Consider the following 23,452-nt stretch of genomic DNA (forward strand, 5'->3'; position numbering starts at 1 on the left):
TACTACACTGTATGTTAACTAACTTGAATTTAATAAATAAATAAATGAATAAATAAATACAGAACTAAAATAAGAACCAATAGGGTTAATGAAAAAAAATTTTTAAATCATGCAGAAATGTATATGTATCCTTAGCAAACTAGAATTAAAGGGACATTAATATCATAAAAGATACCTAAGAAAACATCAAACAAAATGAAGCACTTCATACAGATATTAGTTTTGAGGACATGGATCTAGAAATTCAATTTAATTTGAGGACTTATAGGAGCAATCAACTTAATAAATTTATATCAAAGAATTAGGGTCAACAATAAATGAAAATTTTGAAGAAAAATAAGAAATTGTAGCAGCATCACTTATGAAGTATCAATATTTATTTAAAGTTAATTCTAAAGAACAGTACCTTAGCTGGGTTTAGTATTTGTGTTTAATTTCCTGTTTATTAATTTAGTAATATTGTTTAGTATTGTTGCAGGGTTATAGACAAGAACAGGTACATATATTTATGAAAACTTAGCAAATGATAGACATGCCAAAACAGATTAGTTTTTAAGTAATGAACATGTTAATAAATGTTGCTATGTAGTTGGCTCTCCAGATGGGAAAAATAAAATAAAATTAGATTCCTGCCTTATGTCATAAATATGCAAAATAATTCTAGTGTCATTAAATACTAAAATATAAAAAGCAAGATGTTAGCATTGAATTTTAAAGAAAATACCACCTAATATTTTTATAGGTTCAGAATGATGAAGTGTTTCCTGAACAAGTTTCCAAAACAAAACCGTGTGTCACTATCATAGGTCATTGGTTGAGCAGAGAGCAAAAATATAGCTTTGGTAAAAGGAATTGATAAAAGTTTGTATTCAACTGCTACAGATCAAACCCCAGGCAGAGATAATAAGATCAAAATCACAAAAATGCATATATATTTGGTTAATAAATGCAAATATTTAGGCAGTTCTTGTCTACCTTACTCTACCAAAATGGCTGTCCAAGTGGATACTGGACTAGGATGGAATCATGAAAATCATAAACATATATTGTATCTTTGGTTATGTACAGGCATACCTTTTTTTTTTTTTCTTTACTGTTCTTTCTTGTGCTTTGCAGGTATTACAGGTGAAGAATATAAGAAAAATTTAAGAAAACAAAGTAAAATATGGGGGCATATCTAATTTTTGAAAATCCATTCTAGTTTTTAATAGAATTTAACACATTTTTTAAGCAACAGAAAAATATTAGAAAAAGCTAAATATACAACAGGAGAATAGTAGATAAAAACTTCTGCATTCATACATTGAGTCAAGTATTAATTGAATTAATCCATTAACTCTAGCGGTGTTCAATAGGGATTTGGTTAAATACGAGCATACCTCTTTTTTTGTGCTTTGCAGATAATTTTTTTTTTTTTTTACACATTGAAAAGTTTATGGCAATCCTGCATCAAGCAAGTCATTTGATGCCATTTTTCCAACCACACATTTGCTCATTTAATGTCTCTGTGTCACATTTTGGTAATTCTCACAATGTCTGAAACTTTTTCATCATTATTATATTTGTTATGATGATCTGTGATCAGTGCTTTTTGATGTTACTATTGTAATTGTTTTGGGGCACAATGAACTGCACCCGAATAAGACAGTGAACTTAACAGTAATATTGAAATTAGGCCAGTTAATAACACTACAATGGCATAGAAGCATTCAAATGAAACTCGAAAAGTTTCATGTCTCTCACTTGAAATCAAAGGCTAGAAATGACTAAACCTAAGGGAGGAAGGCATGTTGAAATCTGAGATTGGCTGAAAGCTATGCTTTTTGTGTCAAACAGTTAAACTAACTTATGAATACAAAGGAAAAGTTGTTGAAGGAAATTAGAAGTGGTACTCCAGTGAACACATAAATGATAAGAATGTGAAACAGTCTCAGGGCACCTGGGTGGCTTAGTCGGTTGGGTGTCCGACTTTGGCTCAGGTCATGATCTCACAGCTCGTGGGTTCAAGCCCCACGTTGGGCTTTGTGCTGATAGCTCAGGACCTGGAGCCTGCTTCGGATTCTGTGTCTCACTCTCTCTCTGCCCCTCCCTGCTCACACTCTGTGTCTCTCTGTCTCTCAAAAATAAATAAACATTAAAAAAAAAAAAGAAAGTGAAACAGTCTTATTGCTGAGATGGAGAAAATTTAAATAGTCTGGATAGAAGATCAGACCAACCACAACATTCTCTTAAACTAAAGCCTAATTTAGAGCAAGGCCCTAACTCTCTTTAAGGCTATGAAAGGTGAGAGAAGTGAAAATTTTGAAGCTAGGAGAGGTTGACTCTTAAAGTTTAAGGAAAGAAGCCTTCTCTATAACGTAAAAGTGCAAAGTGAGGCAGCAAATGCTTATGTAGAAGCTGCAGCAGGTTATCCAGAAGATGTAGTTAAGACCATTAGTGAAGGCAGCTATGCTAGAAAACAGATTTCAAGTGTACACAAAATAGCCTTACATTGGAAGAAGGTACCATCTAGGACTTTCATAGCTAGTGGGGAGAAGTCAATGGCTGGCTTCAAATATTCAAAGGACAAGTTCACTTTCTTCTTAGGATTAATGCAGTCGGTGACTTTCATTTGAAGCCAATGTTCATTTACCATTTAAAAAATCCTAGGGTCTTTAAGAATTATGCTAAATCTACTCTGTGCTCTACAATCCTAGATGACAGTGCATCTATTTGCAACATGGTTTACTGAATATTTTAAGCCCACTCTTGAGACCTACTGCTCAGAAAAAAAGATTCCTTTCAAAATATTACTGCTTAATGACAATGTACCCAGTTATCCAAGAGCTCTGATGGAAATATACAAGATTAATGTTGTTTTCATGCTTATTGACACAACATACATTCCGCAGCCCATAGATCAAGGGGTAATTTTGACTTTCAAGTTTTATTGTGTTAAGAAATATGTTTTGTAAGGCTTTGGCTACCATAGATAGCAATTCCTCCCAGGGATCTGGGCAAAGTCAATTGAACACCCTCCTTAAATGGTTCATCATCCTAGATGCCAGAAAGAAAATTCATAATTCATGGGAAGATGTAAAAACATCTAATTTAACAGCAGTTGGAAACAGTTGTTTCTAATCCTCATGGATGACTTCGAAGGATTTCAGCTTCAGTGGAAGAAGTAACTGCAGATGTGGTGGAAACAACGAGAGAATGAGAATTAGAAGAGGAGCCTGAAGAGGTGACTGAATTTCTGCAATAAACTGGAACAGATGAGGAGTTGCTTCTTTTGGATGAGCAAAGGAAAGTGGTTTCTTAAGATGGAATCTACTCCTGGTGAAGATGCTGCGAAGATTGTTGAAATAACAACAGAGGACTTAAAATATTATGTAAACTTAGTCGATAAAGCAGTGGCAGAGTTTGAGAGGATTGACTCCGATTATGAAAGAAGTTCTACTGTAAGTAAAGTGCTGTCAAACTGCATGGCATGCTACAGAGAAATCGTTGGTGAAAGGAAATCAATCAATGCAGCAAACTTTGTTGTTGTCTTAAAAAATTGCCACAGCCACTGCGGCCTTCAGCAACCACCACTCTGATCAATTAGTAGCCATCAACACAGACACAAGACCCTCCTCCAGCAAAAAGATTGACTTGCTGAAAGCTCAGATGATGGTTAGCATTTTTTAGCAATAACGTATTTTTACATTAAATTATGTACATTGCTTTTTTAGACATAATATTGCACACTTAATATACTACAGTATAGTATATACAAAACTTTTATATACACTGGGAAACCAAGAAATTCATTTGACTCACCTTATTGTGACATTTGCTTTATTGTAATATTTGCTTTATTATGGAAATTAATCTGTATATTTAAATATATCCAAATTAAATAGCAATAAGATTCTTGGATACAGACAAGTTGTTTCTTACTTTCAAAATCACAAAAATCATTAGGAAAATGTTAAAAAAGTATGAGAGGGGATCAACTTTATGAGAAACTGAAAAATATTATGTAACTATGGCCATCTTATTATATGCAGACACACAAAAAAATAGAACAAAATAGAGAATTTAGGTATTGAACTTAATTGTTCAGTTCAGAATTAAAATGGTATTCCACATTGATTGGAAAAGAAGTATCATGTAATAAATAGAACTGGGATAATGGGCTACCTGTAAGAGAAAAAAACTTGAATTCTAACATCTTCTCTTACAGGGAGATAAATTTCAGATGACCCACAATTATAGTAAAAAAAAATATGAAGCCACAAAATACATAATGGAAAACATATGATACTATTTATGGTCTTAAAGTGGTTCTCTAAACACAGAAATAAACTTAACAGTCAAAAGAAAAAAGTGACTGATGGGAGTGTGCAAAAATTAAAATTGTGGATGTATAGAAGAAGACTAAAATCCTGTCCAAATAAAAAACATGAGCTATTTTATTCACTTTTATATTAATGAAAGTCCATAAATCGACAAACTCCTGAAAAAATTATGTGTAGAGGACAATTTAGCAATAGAAAATGCATTGATTTTTATATATGTAAAAATATACTCAAAAATATGCTCAAACTCAGTCATAATAAGAAAAAAAATTAAAATAACACCACACCGTATTGATGAGAATTTTTGGAAGCACTCATTCTCATACATTGTTGTAGAGAATTTAAATTGGAACAATCTCTTGAGAGTATAATTTGGCAAAATGCATCAATGTAAAAATATGTGTGCCCTTCAGTTCAGCAAGTCTACTCTAGAAATTTATCCAACAGTTATACTTGCATATGTGAACAAAAAATGAATATATACATGTAGTCAGTATATTCACTGCAGAATTGTTTGTCTTATCAAAATAACGTGAACAACCTAGATGTCCATTATTAGGTAGCTAGTCAAGTAAACTGTGGTAATATTTGTGCAATGACATGTCATGTGGTATAAGTAAAAGTATTTTCTATGGGACTGAATGATGTTTGAGACATTGTTTAGTGAGGGGCACAAGGTAGAAAAACATTAGGCCTTATTATCTGGTGTGCACTGTTCCCAGTACTAGGGAATTTAAATATTGAAAAGCAAGCGTTCCTGCCCTCAAGTAGCTTTCATTCTAATAGTGGAAGATAAGCAACAAAAATGTAAATAAATCAATTAATTTAGAAGATAATCTCAAATAATGAGAATTTCTGTAGAAAAGATAGAAGAGAAAAATTCAGTAAAGTGTAACCAGAAGTGGGTATGGGTGCTGCTTTGATAGGGGACAGGGAGTGGAAGGGTACAGTGGGGAGGTGGGGTGGGCATAAATGTTTTATCTAAAGTTTTGGAATAACATTTTGATTAAGTACAGTAAGATGACTATATATTCTAAATATTCTAGAGTATTTAGTTTAAACTTAATATTTAGTTTAAACTTAAATTAAATATTCTAGAATATATTCTAAATATTCTAGATATTCTATATATTCTAAATATTCTAGAGTATTTAGTTTAAACTTAATATTTAGTTTAAACTTAATATTAAATTAAATATTCTAGAATATATTCTAGAATATATGTCTTAGACTTATATCTTTAGAAACTTGCACAGAAATATGCTACTTGCATTTATTAAAAATCAGGTTCTATATCCATATTGATTAATATATATTTTCACAAATTACCTATAGAAAGATAATCAACGAGTAACAGTGATTGTCTCTCAGAAAATCAAGGACTGGGGTATGAGAAATAGACTTTTCCTTACAGTCTCATTTGCAACATTTCTATTACTTTGAAATCATATTACATATATTATCTATTGAAATAAATATGTAAATACATATCTAGTTAGAAATCTAATGTGACTTCAGCTCTTATGTGTTGGTGATAATTGGGTGTAATTTTAAGATATTAACAATTTTAGTAATGTACAAAAAAGAGAAGTATCTGTGTTCATGTGACAGTTTTAGAGTTGGGTGAAAATGCCTTTTGGAAAAATCCATGACACAAAATTTCACATAAAATCTTTCTTCATACTGAAACATTATTTTTGGAGTAATCTTTTTTGAAAGTGGAAATGTATGTGGATATCAGAAAAATTGAAATTGTATCTAAATTTGGAAATCACTGTTTGTGGTGTATTCTTTGTCCATTTTTATTTTATTTAGTGAGTTTAATGGGATAGATGGATGAGCATTAACAAGGCCATAACAGAGAATAGGCTTGATGTCTCACATTCTCTCTTCATGCGCATGCACAATACTACAGTGTTAGAGGGGCCTCCAGCAATTTTATTGAAGGGTTTTGTTGTTTGCAAGTTGATAGAATCAGTGATAAGGAAGAGTGATTTGTTTCCTCCCAAACTATTTCATACTTTAAAGCATTTTAGTCATAATCTTCAAGTATAGAAAATCATGTTTCTGGTTATTATCATCCTCTGGGTATGCCCATTAGGGCCTAAATATATAATGGTTTATGTATTTTTCACATGATTTCAAAATACAAATACATACATTTAATTCTGCAGAGACCTTAATGTGTAGATTGTTTGTCTCTCCTCAATGATGGTTTTATACTTATCCAGAGTCTTAGGTATAAAGATGTCTGGGAAGCATATGTTATAAATTGTAGGTTTTTAAATATATATATATATATATATATATATATATATATATAATTACTGTTTTGAGAGGGAACAGAACATGAGATAAATTCATTCCTTATACTATTTTTCTTGGATGAAATTTTAGCAGACTGGTGAAAATGTCTATTATAGAATTTATTGGCACATAAACAATTTGCCATAGAAGTCTTCCTGAAATCTTCCTTCTCAAATTCACCATGAAGGTCTCGGTTTTAATTTCAGATATTTCACTACTAAAATATTCTCTTAGGATAACTCTCATTTCAAAGCTGGACTCCAAGTGAAACTTTAAAGTGAGTCTGATCATAAGGCTAAATATATTTATTGTTAAAAATATTCTGATACAATTAGCAATAACTATCGAGAGTTTATAAAGTAAGGCTATACAGGTGTAAATTTATTTTATATTCTGTGCCATAAAGTGTGGCACTTGTCTCTGTTTAATTGTTACGTTTATTTATTTCATTTGAGAGATCCTTAAATGTTTTATTGAAGTATAATGACATAAAATTTCCAATTAGTTTCAGGTGTACATCATAGTGATTCAATATTTTTATACATTACAAGATGATCCCCACGGTAAGTCTAGTTACCAGCTGTCACCACACAATGTTATTACAATATTATTAATTATATTCCCCATGCTGTACATTAAATCCCCATGACTATTTATTTTATAACTGCCTTAAATTGATTTAATTTATTTAGAAATTTCACTTATGGCATCACACAGAAGTAAAAATTCACACCATTTAAAAAATGCTTCTATCTCTGGATGGATAGATGATAGATAGATAGATAGATAGATATCGACAGATAAAATTCCCCAATGCCAAAAGAAAATACTAAGATTTTTTTTCATCTCTTGTTTTAAAACTTTATTTAAATCCAAGGTAGTTAACACATAGTGTAATAATAGTTTCAAGAGTAGAATTCAGTGTTTGATCACTTACATAGAACAACCAGTGCTCATCCCAACAAGTGCCCTGCTAATGCCCATCACCCACTTAGCCCGTTTCCCCATGCAACACCCCTCCAGCAACCCTCAGTTTGTTCTCTGGAAAATACACAAGATTTTAATGAATAAAGTAAATCAAGCATTTCTAATTATTTCCCTCTTACAACAAAACAAAACCAACAAACCAAAAAACATCGACACATTTGAGTGCTATGCTCCCTCCAGTTGTTCCTAACCTTATACTGCTCTTCAGAGACAAGCTTCTACTACATTATATACTCAGATTGTCTGCATTTTCTCATTTTCTATTTCTTTTCAATTTGCTATTATCTTTACTTTAGGTGCCACTGGTCATGAAACTTCTTTTGTTAAGTTCATCAATGGCCTGCTTTGCTTAATCAATAAGCACATGTCAGTTATCAACTGACTTCATCTCTAAGAAAGTACTTAACATTTCCCTCACTTGTGAAATAATTTCTTTCACTGGGTTCTGGACAGCATGCTTTCTTAAAATTTTTTTATTAGTTTTCTTTATTTTTGAGAGGCAGAGAGAGACAGAGCATGTGGGGGGGGAGGGGCAGAGAGAGAGGGAGACACAGAATCGGAAGCAGGCTCCAGGCTCTGAGCTGTCAGCGCGGAGCCCAATGCAGAGCCCGATGCGGAGCCCAAACTCACCAACCAGTGAGATCATGACCTGAGCTGAAGTGGGATGCTCAACCGACTGAGCCACCCAGGCACCCCTGGACAGCGTGCTTTCTTGGCTTTAAGTGATGATCAAGTGCATTTAATAGAAAAATACTAAAATAATGGCAGTTCCAGGATTCCATTGAGGATCTAGAATCCTATTTTTCCATGTTGTTCCTCAAGACCACCTTCTGATCTAAAGTGGCCACTAGAGTTCTAGTCATTAGGCTGCATTGAAGGCTGGTAGCAAGAGCCAGATGGGAGGACAAAAATACTCTTCCAGGTTTGTGGGTTCAAGTCCCACATATTCAGGCTCATGAAGGATCATGACCTGTGGTGAATTCTTATGCTTAATGGCCTGAGGCATCCAGGTGCCCCACATTTTTTAGATTCCACATATGTGTCAAATAATATGGTATTTGTCTTTCTCAGTATGATTTATTTCACTTAGCTTAATACCCTCTAGATCCATCCATGCTGTTGCTAGTAGCAAGATCTCATTCTTTTTTTATGATTGCTATATTATGGATACTGATGCCGTTGATAGTGTTTGAATTCACCATTGACAATCCAGTCCACTTAGAATGTGAATCTGAATTCTGGGTCGAACAGCAAGGGTGCTGGTGGACGGAATGTGGCTCCTGTGTTCCTTATCATTTCAGATGACATGTTCACCAGCTTCTAGGTTCAGTGTCCACTCTCCTTCAAGCAACTTTCCAGGCTAAATTCATATATTTTCTCTATCTCTGTCTTCATCAGTCAGCAAAAACATTTAATCCTTCCATCATCGATTATTTAAAAACCATAGCCTGGGGCGCCTGGGTGGCGCAGTCGGTTAAGCGTCCGACTTCAGCCAGGTCACGATCTCGCGGTCCGTGAGTTCGAGCCCCGCGTCAGGCTCTGGGCTGATGGCTCAGAGCCTGGAGCCTGTTTCCGATTCTGTGTCTCCCTCTCTCTCTGCCCCTCCCCCGTTCATGCTCTGTCTCTCTCTGTCCCAAAAATAAAAAAAAAAAAAATTTAAAAACGTGGAAAAAAAATAAAAACCATAACCTAAAATCTTTATCATATCTCACACAGCTCCACACACAACCTACGGCCCCTCTCTTCAAATCCTTTTATTGTACCCACTAGACTCAAGCTTCATAATTAGTAAACTCCCTTCACTTTGCAAACCCTTCTATGAGTGTTTTCTTAATTTCCTTGTTTTAAGTGAAGCTCCCTCTCTCATGAAAACATTTGTCTAGAAGAATATTTTCAAGAAGTAACAACTTTTTCAAATGTCACATACATTAGGTAAGATTGGAGTTACTCCTACTCCTTGTTGTTCCATCCACCCAGATCATCAACTTTTTGTAAAACTAAATATAAAAAATTGTTTAAGTCTTTAGTATAAATCACTTAATCCCTTCCTGTTGTCATTTGATGGCTTCCAGACCATTATTTCTGATCTTTCAAAGAATTGGACATATATGTAACAGACCTCCTAAAGAACAGAAGTTGTCATCTTTCTAGGTCACTTTAGCACTCAAGTGATTTATCCATCATCATACGTAGTTCTTGACATTCTTATCTCCAGAGTCATCCACATTTATTCCCTTACAACCTCCTACTCCATCTACCTCTCCAAGTTTCTTCAGCATTTCACTCTGGTCACAAAGTTCTCTCATACTTAGTTTATCTAAATATTTATTTAATAAATTATTTAATTAACTTTTATTGCAGTCAAACGCTAGTCCATTGACTTTTCTTCTTTACCCTAATACATTGGCCTTCTCTTTTTTCATTTTCTTGTGATTTAGCTTAGATTAATTAGTTATTATTCAAAAAATAATTTTTCCAGCACCATCAACGTTCTTGATTCTGTTTTACTTGCATTCATTTGGCAAAATCCCAGTTCTGGAAGAAACCAAACACCCAATATCTCTGCACCTAAACACAGCTAGTCATGCACTATGGCAAGAAATTATCCAAATGGGCCTTCTGGTTTCACTGTAAATTCATGGGCACTGACCTTTAGTGGGTCCTTCAACACTGCTCAAAAATCTTGCTGTATGTCTTTGAAAAACATACATTCGTCTACTTAAGCAATGCCCTTTTCAAACCATTTCCACTCTACCAAAATTTCTGACCTTCCATCTTCCCTGCCCAGTGGTTATGATTCCCCTATGATTCACCAAAAAAGAGAATTTGTAAAGAGGGGACCTTCTTCAACCTCATGATAATAAACATTAAAAAATGACTTTTGTCTGTCCGTATCCTATGCTTCTCCTGCTACTGACAAGGCAATGTCCCCCTTTTATCTAAGAGTGATGCTTCCACTGGTGTTTGGCGTCTTAACTTTGATGCAGGAAATTCACACAAAAGATTACACTTTTTATTGTATAGAATACATTGGGCTCTTCCCTTCAGCTCTTTCTTGCTAATCTCCTAAATATTAATTTTTTTTCTAGAAATATTTGTCTCTGTGTGGTGTCTCCATTTCCTTGCTTCCAAGCCACTTCTTGGCCCGTTCTAATCTGACATCTTGCTATTGCTCTGTACTAAAATTAGCTTTTGACTAGGTCATATGTATCTTCTCTTTCTTGACATAACTAGCACTTCTTGGTCTACTGAACTTTCTGGCAAGTGCTTCTTCATCTCTTTTCTAGTCTCAGCCTCTATGCAACTTTAAATGTTATCATTTCTTGAGGAGGCTTGTTTCTTAGTAAATTTCTCACTTTCTACTACTTCCCTTGTAATCTTATTAACATCTCTTCAACTACCACAGTGTCAAAGTTAACTCAAAAACATATATTTTTAAATAGATTTGTACATGTCAACATCTCTGAATTCTACCTTCAACTTCCTACTAGAAACTTTTCTTAGTTTAAAGCCAGCCTAAACTTAATATGTGCAAAACCAAACTCATGATCACCATCTATCTTAGTCAGCTTTGTTTGCTATACTGAAATACTAGAGATCGGGTGGCTTAAAAACAGAAATTTATTTTTCACAATTTTATACGCTGGAAAGCCCAAGATCAAAGTGCTATCAAGGTAAATTTCATGCTGAGGTCTTTTCTTTTTGCCTTATAGGTGGTTGCCATCTCACTGTGTGCTCATAGAAAGAGAATTTTTTCCCTATTCCTCTTTTTATAATACCACTAATCCTATTAGGTTAGGACCCTACCCTATGGCCTCATTTAACCTTAATTACCTCCTTATAGGCCCTACCTCCAAATATAGTCCCATTGGAGTTAGAGTTTTAATATGTGAATTTGGGGGGGAGGGGACAAAGTTTAGTCCATAGCACTTCTCCATATGCAAACATACATATTAAATAATGCATGAAGCAGAGGGCAATTTGACATGCTATGATAAAAGAAGTATATCCAGAAAACCAAAAGCCTGCTGAAAATTAGAACATTACCCTGAATCTCAGATGCCCCCTTAGCTTCTTCTCAATCCATCTATTCTCCTCCCAAAGGAAATTACCATCTTACTTCTCATGCTTTAGGTAGTTTTCCCTATGTTCATATTTTTTCTGTCTGGCTTTATTTTTTCTCAAAATTATGTTTATTACATTTATCCTTTTTGTTGATATAACAAAATTATTTTATTTAATGATACCATTTAATTCACCATTAGAAGAAATAAAATGACCTAGGTGTAATTTTGCTTTTATTGTATGATTTGGTCAATATCTGCAATCCACTCACCCATATACTATTGATTTTATGATAGCAACCATGTCTAATTTTACTTATTTTACCCTTAGATCCTGGTATTTTTATTGACCCAGAGTTGACCTTTGATGAGTTACTCAGTAAATGAAAAATCAATTAGCTGTCTTTGAGAAATGCAATCCATGTCTGTAGCTTCAATGATCAGATCCATATTTGTTCCCCATCTACTCAGAATCTTCCTCTTGCCAAATGAAAGGAAAACTCCAAGAGAATTACTAGAAGCAGTGAGGATGTCTTTCAAAACTATAGACTTGCATCCATGCTCCAGTTGGATGTCTGCTTAGGCAAAGGCCTGAAGATCATATTATGCTATGTGAGTAGGAGAGAAAAGAATTAGAGAGGGGTGGCAGGGCTGAGAGACAAACATGTGAGGAGCCCACATCCTCACCATTTGTTGAGGCCAGCATGTGAGACTTCCCTCAGGATCAAGGAACAACAACCAAGATATCCAACTTGACTCCCCATAACTATACCCCACAATATAGTACTACTTCTTGGGTAAAGGGAACCCAGCAGATAATGTACAACTGAGTGGAGTCAAAGAGGTTGAGTCTCATTTGGGTTGCTCACAGATAACTCACAAATGGGACAACCACCTTGTTTTGGTTGTCTGACATCCACGAAGGGTATTAGAGGGCAGGTCAGAGTTCAAGAAGCAGCAATGACCAGCACAGAAGGTAAAAATAATCCTGTTATTATGGGAAGTATAGTCTTAAAGGGAGAAGGTAGAATCAAGTGATATCATGATAACTCTATCCATATCAAAGCAGTTATGAGTCATTGCAAGCCTTAAGCTGAGTTTGAAATTGAAATTTTAAACTGGACTAAAATTTAAATAACTTTAAGAACTCAAAGTATTGTAGACAATTTTCAAGATGAAAAAAATGAGGAAAAAAATATCAATATCAATCATAGTTGAAAATCAATAATTGGAAGGAGGAGTTAAGATGGCAGAGTAGTAAGGGGACCCTGGGCTTGTCTCATCTCTTGAATACAGCTAGATCAACATCAAAGCATTTTGAACACCTAGGAAATCAATCTGAGGATTAAGAGAGCAACCTGCATAATTTGAGAGAGAGAATCTGGCAGATATCAGATAAATGCAGGGATGAGAATTAGGAGACAGAAAAGCTACAGTGCTATGGAGGGTAGAGAGTCCTTTCATGGAGAGGAGGAGAGATGGGGAGAGAGAGCCTTGTGTCAGGTTTGCACAAAAAAGCATTCCCCCAAAACCACTGACTGAGGAATTGGGAGGAATGAACTATTGCAAGTTTTTGCAAACAGTGGAAGTTTTGGAAATTAGTGCCATTTGCAGGAGTCAATCCAGACAGGCAGTGATGTTCCTGGGGAGAAGGAGGCTGAGACCCTGGGAGCACACCGTGGAGAGTGTGACTTGGGGATCCCCTGGGTTGCACTGGGAAAGAACATTCCCCTTCCTGGAGTGCATTTGGAAGAGGGTATATTGCCTATCCAAGGACGAAAGACCTGGCTGGTGCCTCTGAGCAGCCTCTCAACAGCAGGGGACAGAGGTGTATGCAGAGGGCGGATAACTTGGGTGGAGCTTTTTGCTATGCTTCACCATAAACTCTAGGCACCTGCATGACCATCCCTTTTCTGGGACAGAATGGAGCCAGGCTCAGTGCTGCAAGGCTCTCCTCTGGAGGAGAGGAGTGGGTCCATGCCTAGCTGGATCCTTTAAGATTTGGAGTTTTGTATCCCAATCGTGCTCCAGAGGAAATGGAAATGGAAAGAAAACTTCCAAACTCATTCTATGAGGCCAGCATGACCTTGATTCCAAGGTCCCACTAAAGATTCCAAAGATCCCACTAAAAAGGAGAATTACAGACTAACATCCCTAATGAACATGGATACACAAATTCTCAACAACATACTAGCAAATTGAATCCAACAGTTCATTAAAAGAATTATTCACCACGATCAAGTGGGATTTATTCTTGGGATGCAGGGGTAGTTCAGTATCTGCAAATCAACCAATGTGATACACTGCATTAATAAAAGAAAGGGCAAGAGCCATATGATCCTCTCAATAGATGCAGAGAAGAATTTGACAAAATACAGCATCTTTTCTTGATGAAAAAAAAACCCTCAAGAAAGTAGGGACAGAAGGAACATGACTCAACATCGTAATGGACATATATGAAAGACCCACAGCAAATATCATCCTCAATGGGAAAAGTCTTGCAGCTTTTCTCCTAAGGTCAGGAACAAGACAAGGATGTCCACTGTCACAACTGTTTTTCAACATAATACTGGAAGTCCTAGCCTCAGCAATCAGACAACAAAAAGAAATAAAAGCATACAAATTGGCAAGAAATAGATCAAGCTTTCACTCTTCACAGACGATATGATACTGTATGTGGAAAACCTAGAAGAGTCCACCAAAAAACTGCTAGAACTGATTCATGAATTCATCAAAGTCACAGATATGAAATCAATGTAAAGAAATCTATGGCATTTCTATACATCAATAATGAAGCAGCTGAAAGAGAAATCAAGGAATCAATTCCATTTACCATTACACCAAAAACGATTAGATAACTAGGACTAAACCTAGTCAAAGAGGTAAAATATCTATACTCTGAAAACTATAAAACACTTACGAAAGAAATTGAAGAATATACAAAGAATTGGAAAAGCATTCCATGCTCATGGATTGGAAGAGCAAATATTGTTAAAATGTCACTACTACCCAAATCAATCTACATATTCATAGCAATCCCTATCAAAATAACACCAACATTCTCCACAGAGCTAGAACAAATGATTCTAAAATTTGTATGAAACTAGAAAAGGCCTCAAATACCCAAAGTAATGTTGAAAAAGAAAGCCAAAGCTGGAGGCATCACAATTCCAGACTTCAAGCTGTATTAGAATGTTGTAATCACCAAGACAGTATGGTACTGGCACAAAAACAGACACATAGATCCATAGAACAGGGTAAAGAACCCAAAAATGGACCCACAACTATATGGTCAACTAATCTTTGACAAAGCAGGAAAGAATATCCAATGTAAAAAAAGATAGTCTTCAACAAATGGTATTAGGAAAACTGGACAGTGTCATGCAGAAAAAAGAAACTGAGCCACTTTCTTACACCATACAAGAAATAAATTCAAAATGAACGAAAGACCTAAATGTGAAGAGGAAACCATTAAAATTCTAGAGGAGAACACAGTCAGCAATCTCTTTGACCTCAGCTGTAGCAACTTCTAACTAGGCACTTCTCCAGAGGTAAGGTAAACAAAAGCAAAAATGAACTATTGGGACTTCATCAAGATAAACAGCTTCTGCACAGTGAAAGAAACAATCAACAAAACCTAAAGGCAACCTATGGAATGGGAGAAGTTTTTATTTGCAAATGATACATTGGATAAAAGACTAGTATTCAAAGTCTGTAAAGAACTTATGAGACTCAACAACCAAAAAATAAATAATCCATTACTCCGAAGAAGACCTCCAAATGGCTAGCAGACACATGAAAACATGCTCAACATCCTTCATCATCAGGGAAATACAAATCAAAACCATAACAAGATACCACCTCACACTTGTCAGAATGGCTTAAGTTAACAATGCAGGAAACAACAAATGTTGGTGAGGATGCAGAAAAAAGGTGAACCCTCTTACACTGTTGGTGGGAATGCAAACTTGTGAAGCCACTCTAGAAAACAATGTGGAGGTTCCTCAGAAAGTTAAAAATAGGAGTACCCTACAACCCAGCCATTACACTAGTGGGCATTTATCTAAAGGATATACAAATACTGACTCGAAGGGGCACATGCACCCCAATGTTTGTTGATAATGCTATCAACAATAGCTAAATTATGGAAAGAGCCCAAATGTTCATCAACTGACGAATAGATAAAGAAGTGGTGGTATATATATATATGGAGAGAGAGAGAGAGAGAGGAGAGAGAGAGAGGAAGGGAGAGAGAGAGAGAGAGAATATAATATTACTCAGCCACAAAAAAGAATGAAATCTTGCCATTTGTAATGACATGGATGGAACTAGACTGTATTATGCTAAGCAAAATAAGTCAGAGAAAGATAAATACCATATGATTTCACTCATGTGTGGAATTTAAGAAACAAAACAGATGAACATAGGGGAAGGGAAGGAAAAATAAAACAAAAACAGAGAGGGAGGCAAACCATAAGAGAACTATGGAGAACAAAGTGAGGGTTGCTGGAGGAGAGGGGTGTAGGGACGTAGGTTCTATGGGTGACAGCTCTAAGGCTCTAAGGAGGGCACTTGTGATAAGCCTTGGGTGTTATATGTAAGTGATGAATCATTAAATTCTACTCCTGAAACAAAACAAAACAAACAAAAAAAACCCCAAAAAACAAAAGAGAATATCTCTGTTAAGAAAAGAAAATCAAGGGGCGCCTGGGTGGCTCAGTCGGTTAGACGTCCGACTTCAGCCCAGGTCATGATCTCGCGGTCCGTGAGTTCGAGCCCCGCATAGGGCTCTGGGCTGATGGCTCGGAGCCTGGAGCCTGCTTCTGATTCTGTGTCTCCCTCTCTCTCTGCCCCTCCCCTGTTCATGCTCTGCCTCTCTCTGTCTCAAAAATAAATAAACGTTAAAAAAAATTTAAAAAAGAAAAGAAAATCAATAATTAGAAAAATATTTAGTATATTATGAATTTAAACTTTTTAATAAACCAGTTATATTGCCATGTACTTTTACTTTGAAAAATACTGTTACACATGTCTTCTCATTTGATCTTCAAAACAATCTAGTAAAGTAGGTTGGTATATAGAATAAAAAATAAGGTTAGTTTTGATGTCTTTGGGCCAGTTATCTGCACTAAGTAGAGTTTTGTGCTGGTGAGGCTGTTGTGAAATGTCAAATTCTTCCCGAGAAAACATGTTTTTATCATAGACTGTTATCATGGCCTTTTGAGATATATTTGAGATATGTGAGCATGTTGGTGAATATATGCTATTCTACTTGATTTCTGAAATTTAGAATCATAATTGTTTACTTAGTAGCAACATTATGTTAGTAGCACAAACTATTTACCTAGAAACGTTATCTAGAAAATGTAAAAGACACAAATAATTGAACTAGCCTATTGCACATATATGAGATAAACAACTTGACTTTAAATTGTTCATCCTCAGGATGCGTGGGTAGCTCAGTTGGCTGAGTGCCTACCTCTTGATTTTGGCTCAGGTCATGATTCCAGGGTCGTGGAATCATGCCCCACATTGGGCAACGTGCTGAGCATGGAGCCTGCTTAAGATTCTCTCTCTCTCCAATGAGGTGCCTGGGTGGCTCAGTCGGTTGAGCATCTGACTTTGGCTCAGGTCATGATCTCACAGTTTATGGGTTCAAGCCCCGTATCAGGCTCTGTGCTGACATCTTGCTCACAGCCTGCAGCCTGCTTCAGATTTTGTGTCTCCTTCTCTCTCTTTCTCTCTCTGCCCCTCCCCATTCATGCTCTGTCTGTCTCTCAAAAATAAATAAATGTTAAAAAAATTTTTAAAAAAGATTCTTTCTCTCTCTCCCTCTGCTCCTCTCTGTCTCTCAAAAAAAAAAAAAAAAAAAGTTTATCTTCATGGAGAACTAGAAAACAGTTGTTTTTACAAAGAATGTATAATTTAAAGAAAATAATGTGTTACATTTATTTCTAATATCTATGTCTATAGAGATTATTGTTTTTCAAATTTAGGCAATTCTAAGAATATTAATCTGATTGTTAAACTGAATTAGAATATGAATTAAGAGTTATTATTTTATTATTTATTATTCCATTTATTATTTACCATAGAACCTTGTGTTTTGAAACTACCTCTCCCTAGATTTTTTAAATTGAGTTACTGTTCTCCTTTTCCATTAATCAAAACACCAGCACTAATTTTGCAAAAGGTCCAGAAATGGAAAGCCAGAAATTTGATGTTGGAGTTAGTCTATAAAGTCTTATTAATAAAACATGCATTGGTTTTTTTTCAATATTAAAAAAATAAAAAACTAGTGGATTCCCATGAGTACAGACATGGACCTTAAAACTGGGATCCCATTTGGAGAAACAGTGATTTCATATTTAATAATGTTGTGGTTTCTTCATTCAACTTTGGCTGATTCTAATGCTTTATCTCTTACATTAACTTTGTTTTATGAGGAAACAATTGTTTTAAGGTACAAAAATAATGGGAATAAAAGAAATAGAGAGTTTGCTACTCAGTAAATTCACAATTCATCAGGGTTCACAATTAAAGCATAAGCTTTGCCCAGGCAGGACAGAAATTGCACTAAATTCTTAGAACTATATGGAAAAGAAAAACCTAAAATAATTCCTTATGAACAAAATAATTTGTTCATAAACTATTCCTTATTTTTTATTGTCTCTGACTCCCCAACTCTGGGTAGAGGCTCTTTCTATATGTCTTAGAAACTGTGCTTCCTCTATTACACCCTTTATCAAACTACATTATAATTTTAAGTTTAGCTTATTATAACTTTCTTACTATATTTTAATTTCCTTACAGGGACAGACTGTATTCATTTTGCTCTACATTGTATTTACAGCAAATGAGCACAGATTTTAGCGCAAGCTAAGTTCTCATTTACACATAAAGAGCTGAATGAATAAAGAAATGAAAAGTATTCTAAGAAACTAAGGGAAAATGTTAAATGACAAATAAACATACCTTTAAGAAAGTATTTTTATAAGTCCTCCTCTTTTATATTCAAATCCTTGTCCTCATTACAAACATGAGTAAATATAGAAATTAATTGGAAAACTAAGTTAGGGTGACTGCATATGACAGAAGGAAGAGTTTCTACCATAGTAATTTAAATAAAACCAGCAATAGATTTTGGCATGATTATAGACTTGAGAACAGATGTATGTATTTGAACTCTGGGTTTCTCATATTTTTCTTATTTAATTAATGTAGTTAAATCATCATGCTTGTTTTAGCAAGTATTGCATTAAATGCTTTAAATATTGTTAATATTTTTGAAATAAAACAGTAAAGTTGAAATTTACTTTGTTCATTATTTTGATATACCAACATTTTAAAAGCCAAAATTTCATTAAATTGCAGATATCTAAAGTTGAAATAAATTAAACTTTAAAAATCAAATGTAAAAGAACAGTTGGAAAATTAATATTAGGACAGTAGGGAGCTAGAGTTATACCTCAATAGGTTGAATTTACTAATACCATATACTTTAGAGTAAAATAAGATGTTAGATAATCTTAAAACAAAAATAAAATTGAATGATAAACTTGACTGAATGTGAAGGAATAAAGCATTTTAACTTGATTTTTTGTCTTCCAAAACTCATAAAAGACAGTAGAAAACAAATAAAAGTAACAGAGTAGTCTTCAATGAAACAAAGAAGTATCTATAACCTCTGATCCTAAACTATGAAGGGTATGTGCCAAGTACATGAAATTTGAGCCAAAATGAGAAAAAATATCCAGAATAAACAGTCTTCTCTTTGGATCTTAGGCTAAAACTTTTTTGTAAGTCCAAAATCTTGAAGGTTTACAGTTTCTATTTCTCCACTCTGGCCCACGAATATGCCTTGATGTGAGCATGGGATGGGTTAGAAGAATTTTGTTCACTTAATCACACCTCTCTTCTACCTTTTATAATGTGAGCATCTTGGTCCACTGCATGTAATTATGATTCTAGGATTTAAACATACTCACTTTCCATACTGCGTGACCTCTAAATATAAGCCAATATTTCATCTTGTACTAAAAAAAAAAAAAAAAAAAAAGAAAAGAAATTTCTTCCAATGCTTGAGGAAAATTTGATCTCTTGTATTTATTGGGAAATGATATATTGGGCTTCCAGTGAAACATTCCCAAAAGCTTTTTCCAGGGTAAAATTTCCTATTCCAGATTTTTACCTTATAAAATCACAAATGATGAGATTCTCCTATAAATTGTTTCCTAATCTAATAAAAATTGGGAGAATGCCAAAATACACAAAATTATAGCTTAGAATGGGTAAATTTATTAAGGCAGAGAGATTAGAAGAATTTTGCTCAGTCCTATAAACATTTTAATAAACTTTTTAATGTTTATATGTATATTTTCATAAAAATGAGCAAATCGATCCAGTGCAAATTAAAAAAACCAGTCAGAGAGAGAACTATGGGATGAAACGAGAAATTTTTGACAGTTAAGTATGTAAAAAATACTAGGCAGGCCCAGATGGGTTCACAGACGATCTCTTTCACAATTCCAAGGAATAATCAGAATGTAATTTAAATTCTTTGAGATCAGAGGGAAAAAATAAGGAAGTTTTCCAAAATACTTTGCACAAATCTAGAATAACAGTTCTACCAAAACTTGAGAAAGATCACTCATGTCCACAGCACACCTACAGAGTGACCTCATGTTCAGGTATTGATTAGAAATCTTAAGTAAGCAATTTTAAAATCCATAATACCCCAAATAATTTTATTTATTAATCATAAGAATTTTACTCTAGAAATGCAAGGATGGTTCAGATTAAGGGCATCCATTTATAAACTTACCATTCTAATACATCAAAAGAGAAAAGATATTATTTAAATATATATTATTTTTAAAATGTGATAATTCCCTTTGGATAATTCTTAACACGATTAAAAGAAAAAAAACCTCTTTAACTCAAAACAAAGAAAACATTCTGCTTAATACTGAAAAAACAGATTTCTACTGAAGTGAGAAATAAAGCAGGGATATGCTCTTTGTTGGATTAAAGATTGTTGCATTTTTGTTCTTCTTCACTCCACCATTAAGAGGTAAAGCTTATTTCTTTTTTTTCTGGACCAGCTCTGTGACTGTTTAGTTAATAGAAGACTGTGAGGTGACAGTATGCTAGTTCCACTATAAGGCTTCAAAAAGGTCTGGCAATTTCTGTTTTGTACTTTTTTGGGCTGCGAAGTGCAGTCCTGTGAGAATATGACCAACCTGCTGAAGAGATCACATAAAGAGATTAAGTGGAGAAACTTGGAGGAAAGGCTTTGAGACTGCGTGGAGGCATTATCCCAGCATCCCAGGCAAGACTCCAAATGACTACAGTCTCCACTGTTGCCATCTTAACTGCAATTACAGGAGAGACCCTTGGCAAAACCAGTAGATGAACTGCTGAGTTGATCCATGGCAACTGACAGATATGTAAGATATAGAAGATGGTCTTTGTTTTAAGCCTTTATGATTTGAAGTAGGTTGTTAGACTCTGCTTCTACTGTTTTCAGCAAAAAACAGCTGACAAACAATTGGTACTTAGAAGTTGCTCTTGTAACAAAAAACACATGTTGCATTGGCTTTGGGCCCTGGTCATGAGCAGAAATCAGAAGGGTCTCAAGGAGACTGTTAGTAAAGGCTGGAAAGGACAAAGAAACAATTGTCATTGGAAACTGGGAAAAGGCAAACTGTGATATGAGTTCTGGAAAGTTTGGCATTGGGATCTCCCAATGTAATGTGAAAAATTAGGCATGTATTTTAATATATTACATATAAAATAGCATGACAGTTTTGCAATCATTTGTGAACCTACCCAGAGTAGTGCAAATTTTGAATCACCCAGGACAGACATGGTCCCAACTGAAGTTAGAACACAGCAACATTCTGCCTTTTTGTTTCAGCTCTCGTATTGTAAACAGGTGTCCTTTTTGCCGTCTATTTAGTACCACTATTTCCACATTTTTTTGCTTGCTTGTTGGTGATTTTACCATTTTAAAATGGTCAGAAGCATTATATTCCCACGTTGCCTAGTGTCCTTAGGTGGAAGAAGCGTGCAGTATGCTTTATGGGGAAAATGTATATTAGATAAACTTAGTTCAGACATGAGTTATAGGACTGTTGGCTGCAAGTTCAATGTTAATGCATTATAATGTATAGTAAATTGTACTTAAATAGAAACATACATACATCAAATTTATGGACTGATCTGCTGATGGAAATGTGATCAGAGGCTCATAGGAATCTACCCTGTATTTCCTTTAGAGGCAATGATTCAGTATTTGCTAATTCAGTATTCATGGGCACTTTATTGAACATAAGTACTGCAAATAATGAAAATTGATTTATATGTACATACCTATCTGTGGGCTGGAATAAGGAGATTTCCAGATAGAATGTCAGTAGTGACTAATTCATTTACCTAGGTATAATAAAGAAAAATAGTTTTTAGGCAGACCTTAAAGAAATATTTTAAACCTAGGGTTTGCTTTTTGGAAAATAATACTGTTTCTTATTCCCAGGTTCTCTAGGCACAAAAAGATTCTTGATGTAAGGAATAGTCTCAGGATAAAGATTGAATCCACAATGCTGCAAAACATGTATATATGACTTGAGGATCAAGATATCGAAACTTACAGCTATAAGATTCTCTGTTAAGATGTCAGATGGATTTAAGATGTTGCCTCCTAGACCCTCTTTGCTAGACTACAGGATTCTAAGGTTCTTAAAGGTATCGTTGCATAGTCCTTTGGTTCTCAGTCCAAGGTTAGAGAGGGGCCTGAATTGAAAAGATATGTGGGTGTCACTTTAATCTATTGGAGTAGATTTTAACTGATACACAGGAAACCTGCATAGTTTTTAAGGGAATTTTAATTGTATGCTCTGAAGGGGACAAAAACAAAAGAGGCATTTGGACCAAAAATTTCTTACAAGCAGGAAGCAGACTGTAAAACTAAGCTAGCCAGTTGCTTACATGAGCCACTTCTTTTTCTTTCTTTCTTTCTTTCTTTCTTTCTTTCTTTCTTTCTTTCTTTCTTTCTTTCTTTCTTTCTCTCTCTCTCTCTCTCTCTCTCTCTCTCTCTCTCTCTTGTGATTACTTACTTATTTTGAAAGAGAGAGCACAGAGGAGTGGCAGAGAGAGGGAGAGAATCCCAAGCCGGCTCTGTCCTGTCAGAGGCACAGCCCTGATGTGGGATTCAAACTCATGAACTGTGAGATTATGACCTGGGCCAAAGTCAGATGCTTAACCAACTGAGCCACCAGACACCCTGGGCCATTTCTTGTAAAAATAAAGGAAAACTCTAGAATAAAGCCAAGAGTCCTGATATTAGAACTATTAGTAACAGAGAACCACTCCTACCTAAGGAGTAAGATTAGGTTGTAATCAAGGGATTGGTTACATGCACCTACTTACATTTCAGAATTACTATGGATTAGTGACTACTATGTGCCTTTTGTTTTGCCTAATCTTATGAATGAAAGCATAGGTTTAGGTTACCTTATCTTATCATTGTAGGCTGAGTATGTGCAAGTAAAACTTGTTTCTTAATTCTAAGATTTTTAGTTAAAAAGTATTACTCCTAAGGAAATTGAACCACATTTGGACCTGATTTAGATGATTCCTTGAATTTAAAATTTAGGATGAAATTTGTTTGAGTCCTGGAAGGGTGTTAGGGTACTTTAAATGGAAGAGGAGTATAAATAGTTTGAGGGCCAAACGAAGGCTGTGAGAAATGAAAGATGACAGCATATTCTT

General features: G+C 34.9%; 1 long non-coding RNA gene across 1 annotated transcript; it reads right to left on the reverse strand.

Moving 5' to 3' along the window:
- Window positions 1-2,064: 2,064 nt before the first annotated feature.
- LOC121036119 (uncharacterized) lies at window positions 2,065-22,652 on the reverse strand. Its single transcript, XR_005793248.1, has 3 exons — window positions 22,333-22,652; window positions 22,055-22,117; window positions 2,065-2,110 (listed from the first exon to the last, which is right to left on the reverse strand). It is a non-coding gene; the product is annotated as an uncharacterized LOC121036119 (long non-coding RNA).
- Between the last annotated feature and the right edge of the window lie 800 nt (window positions 22,653-23,452).

This window comes from Herpailurus yagouaroundi, unplaced genomic scaffold (assembly GCF_014898765.1).
Source record: "Herpailurus yagouaroundi ecotype Mexico unplaced genomic scaffold, PumYag 162, whole genome shotgun sequence".
In the NCBI taxonomy this organism is placed as follows: Eukaryota; Metazoa; Chordata; class Mammalia; order Carnivora; family Felidae; genus Herpailurus; species Herpailurus yagouaroundi.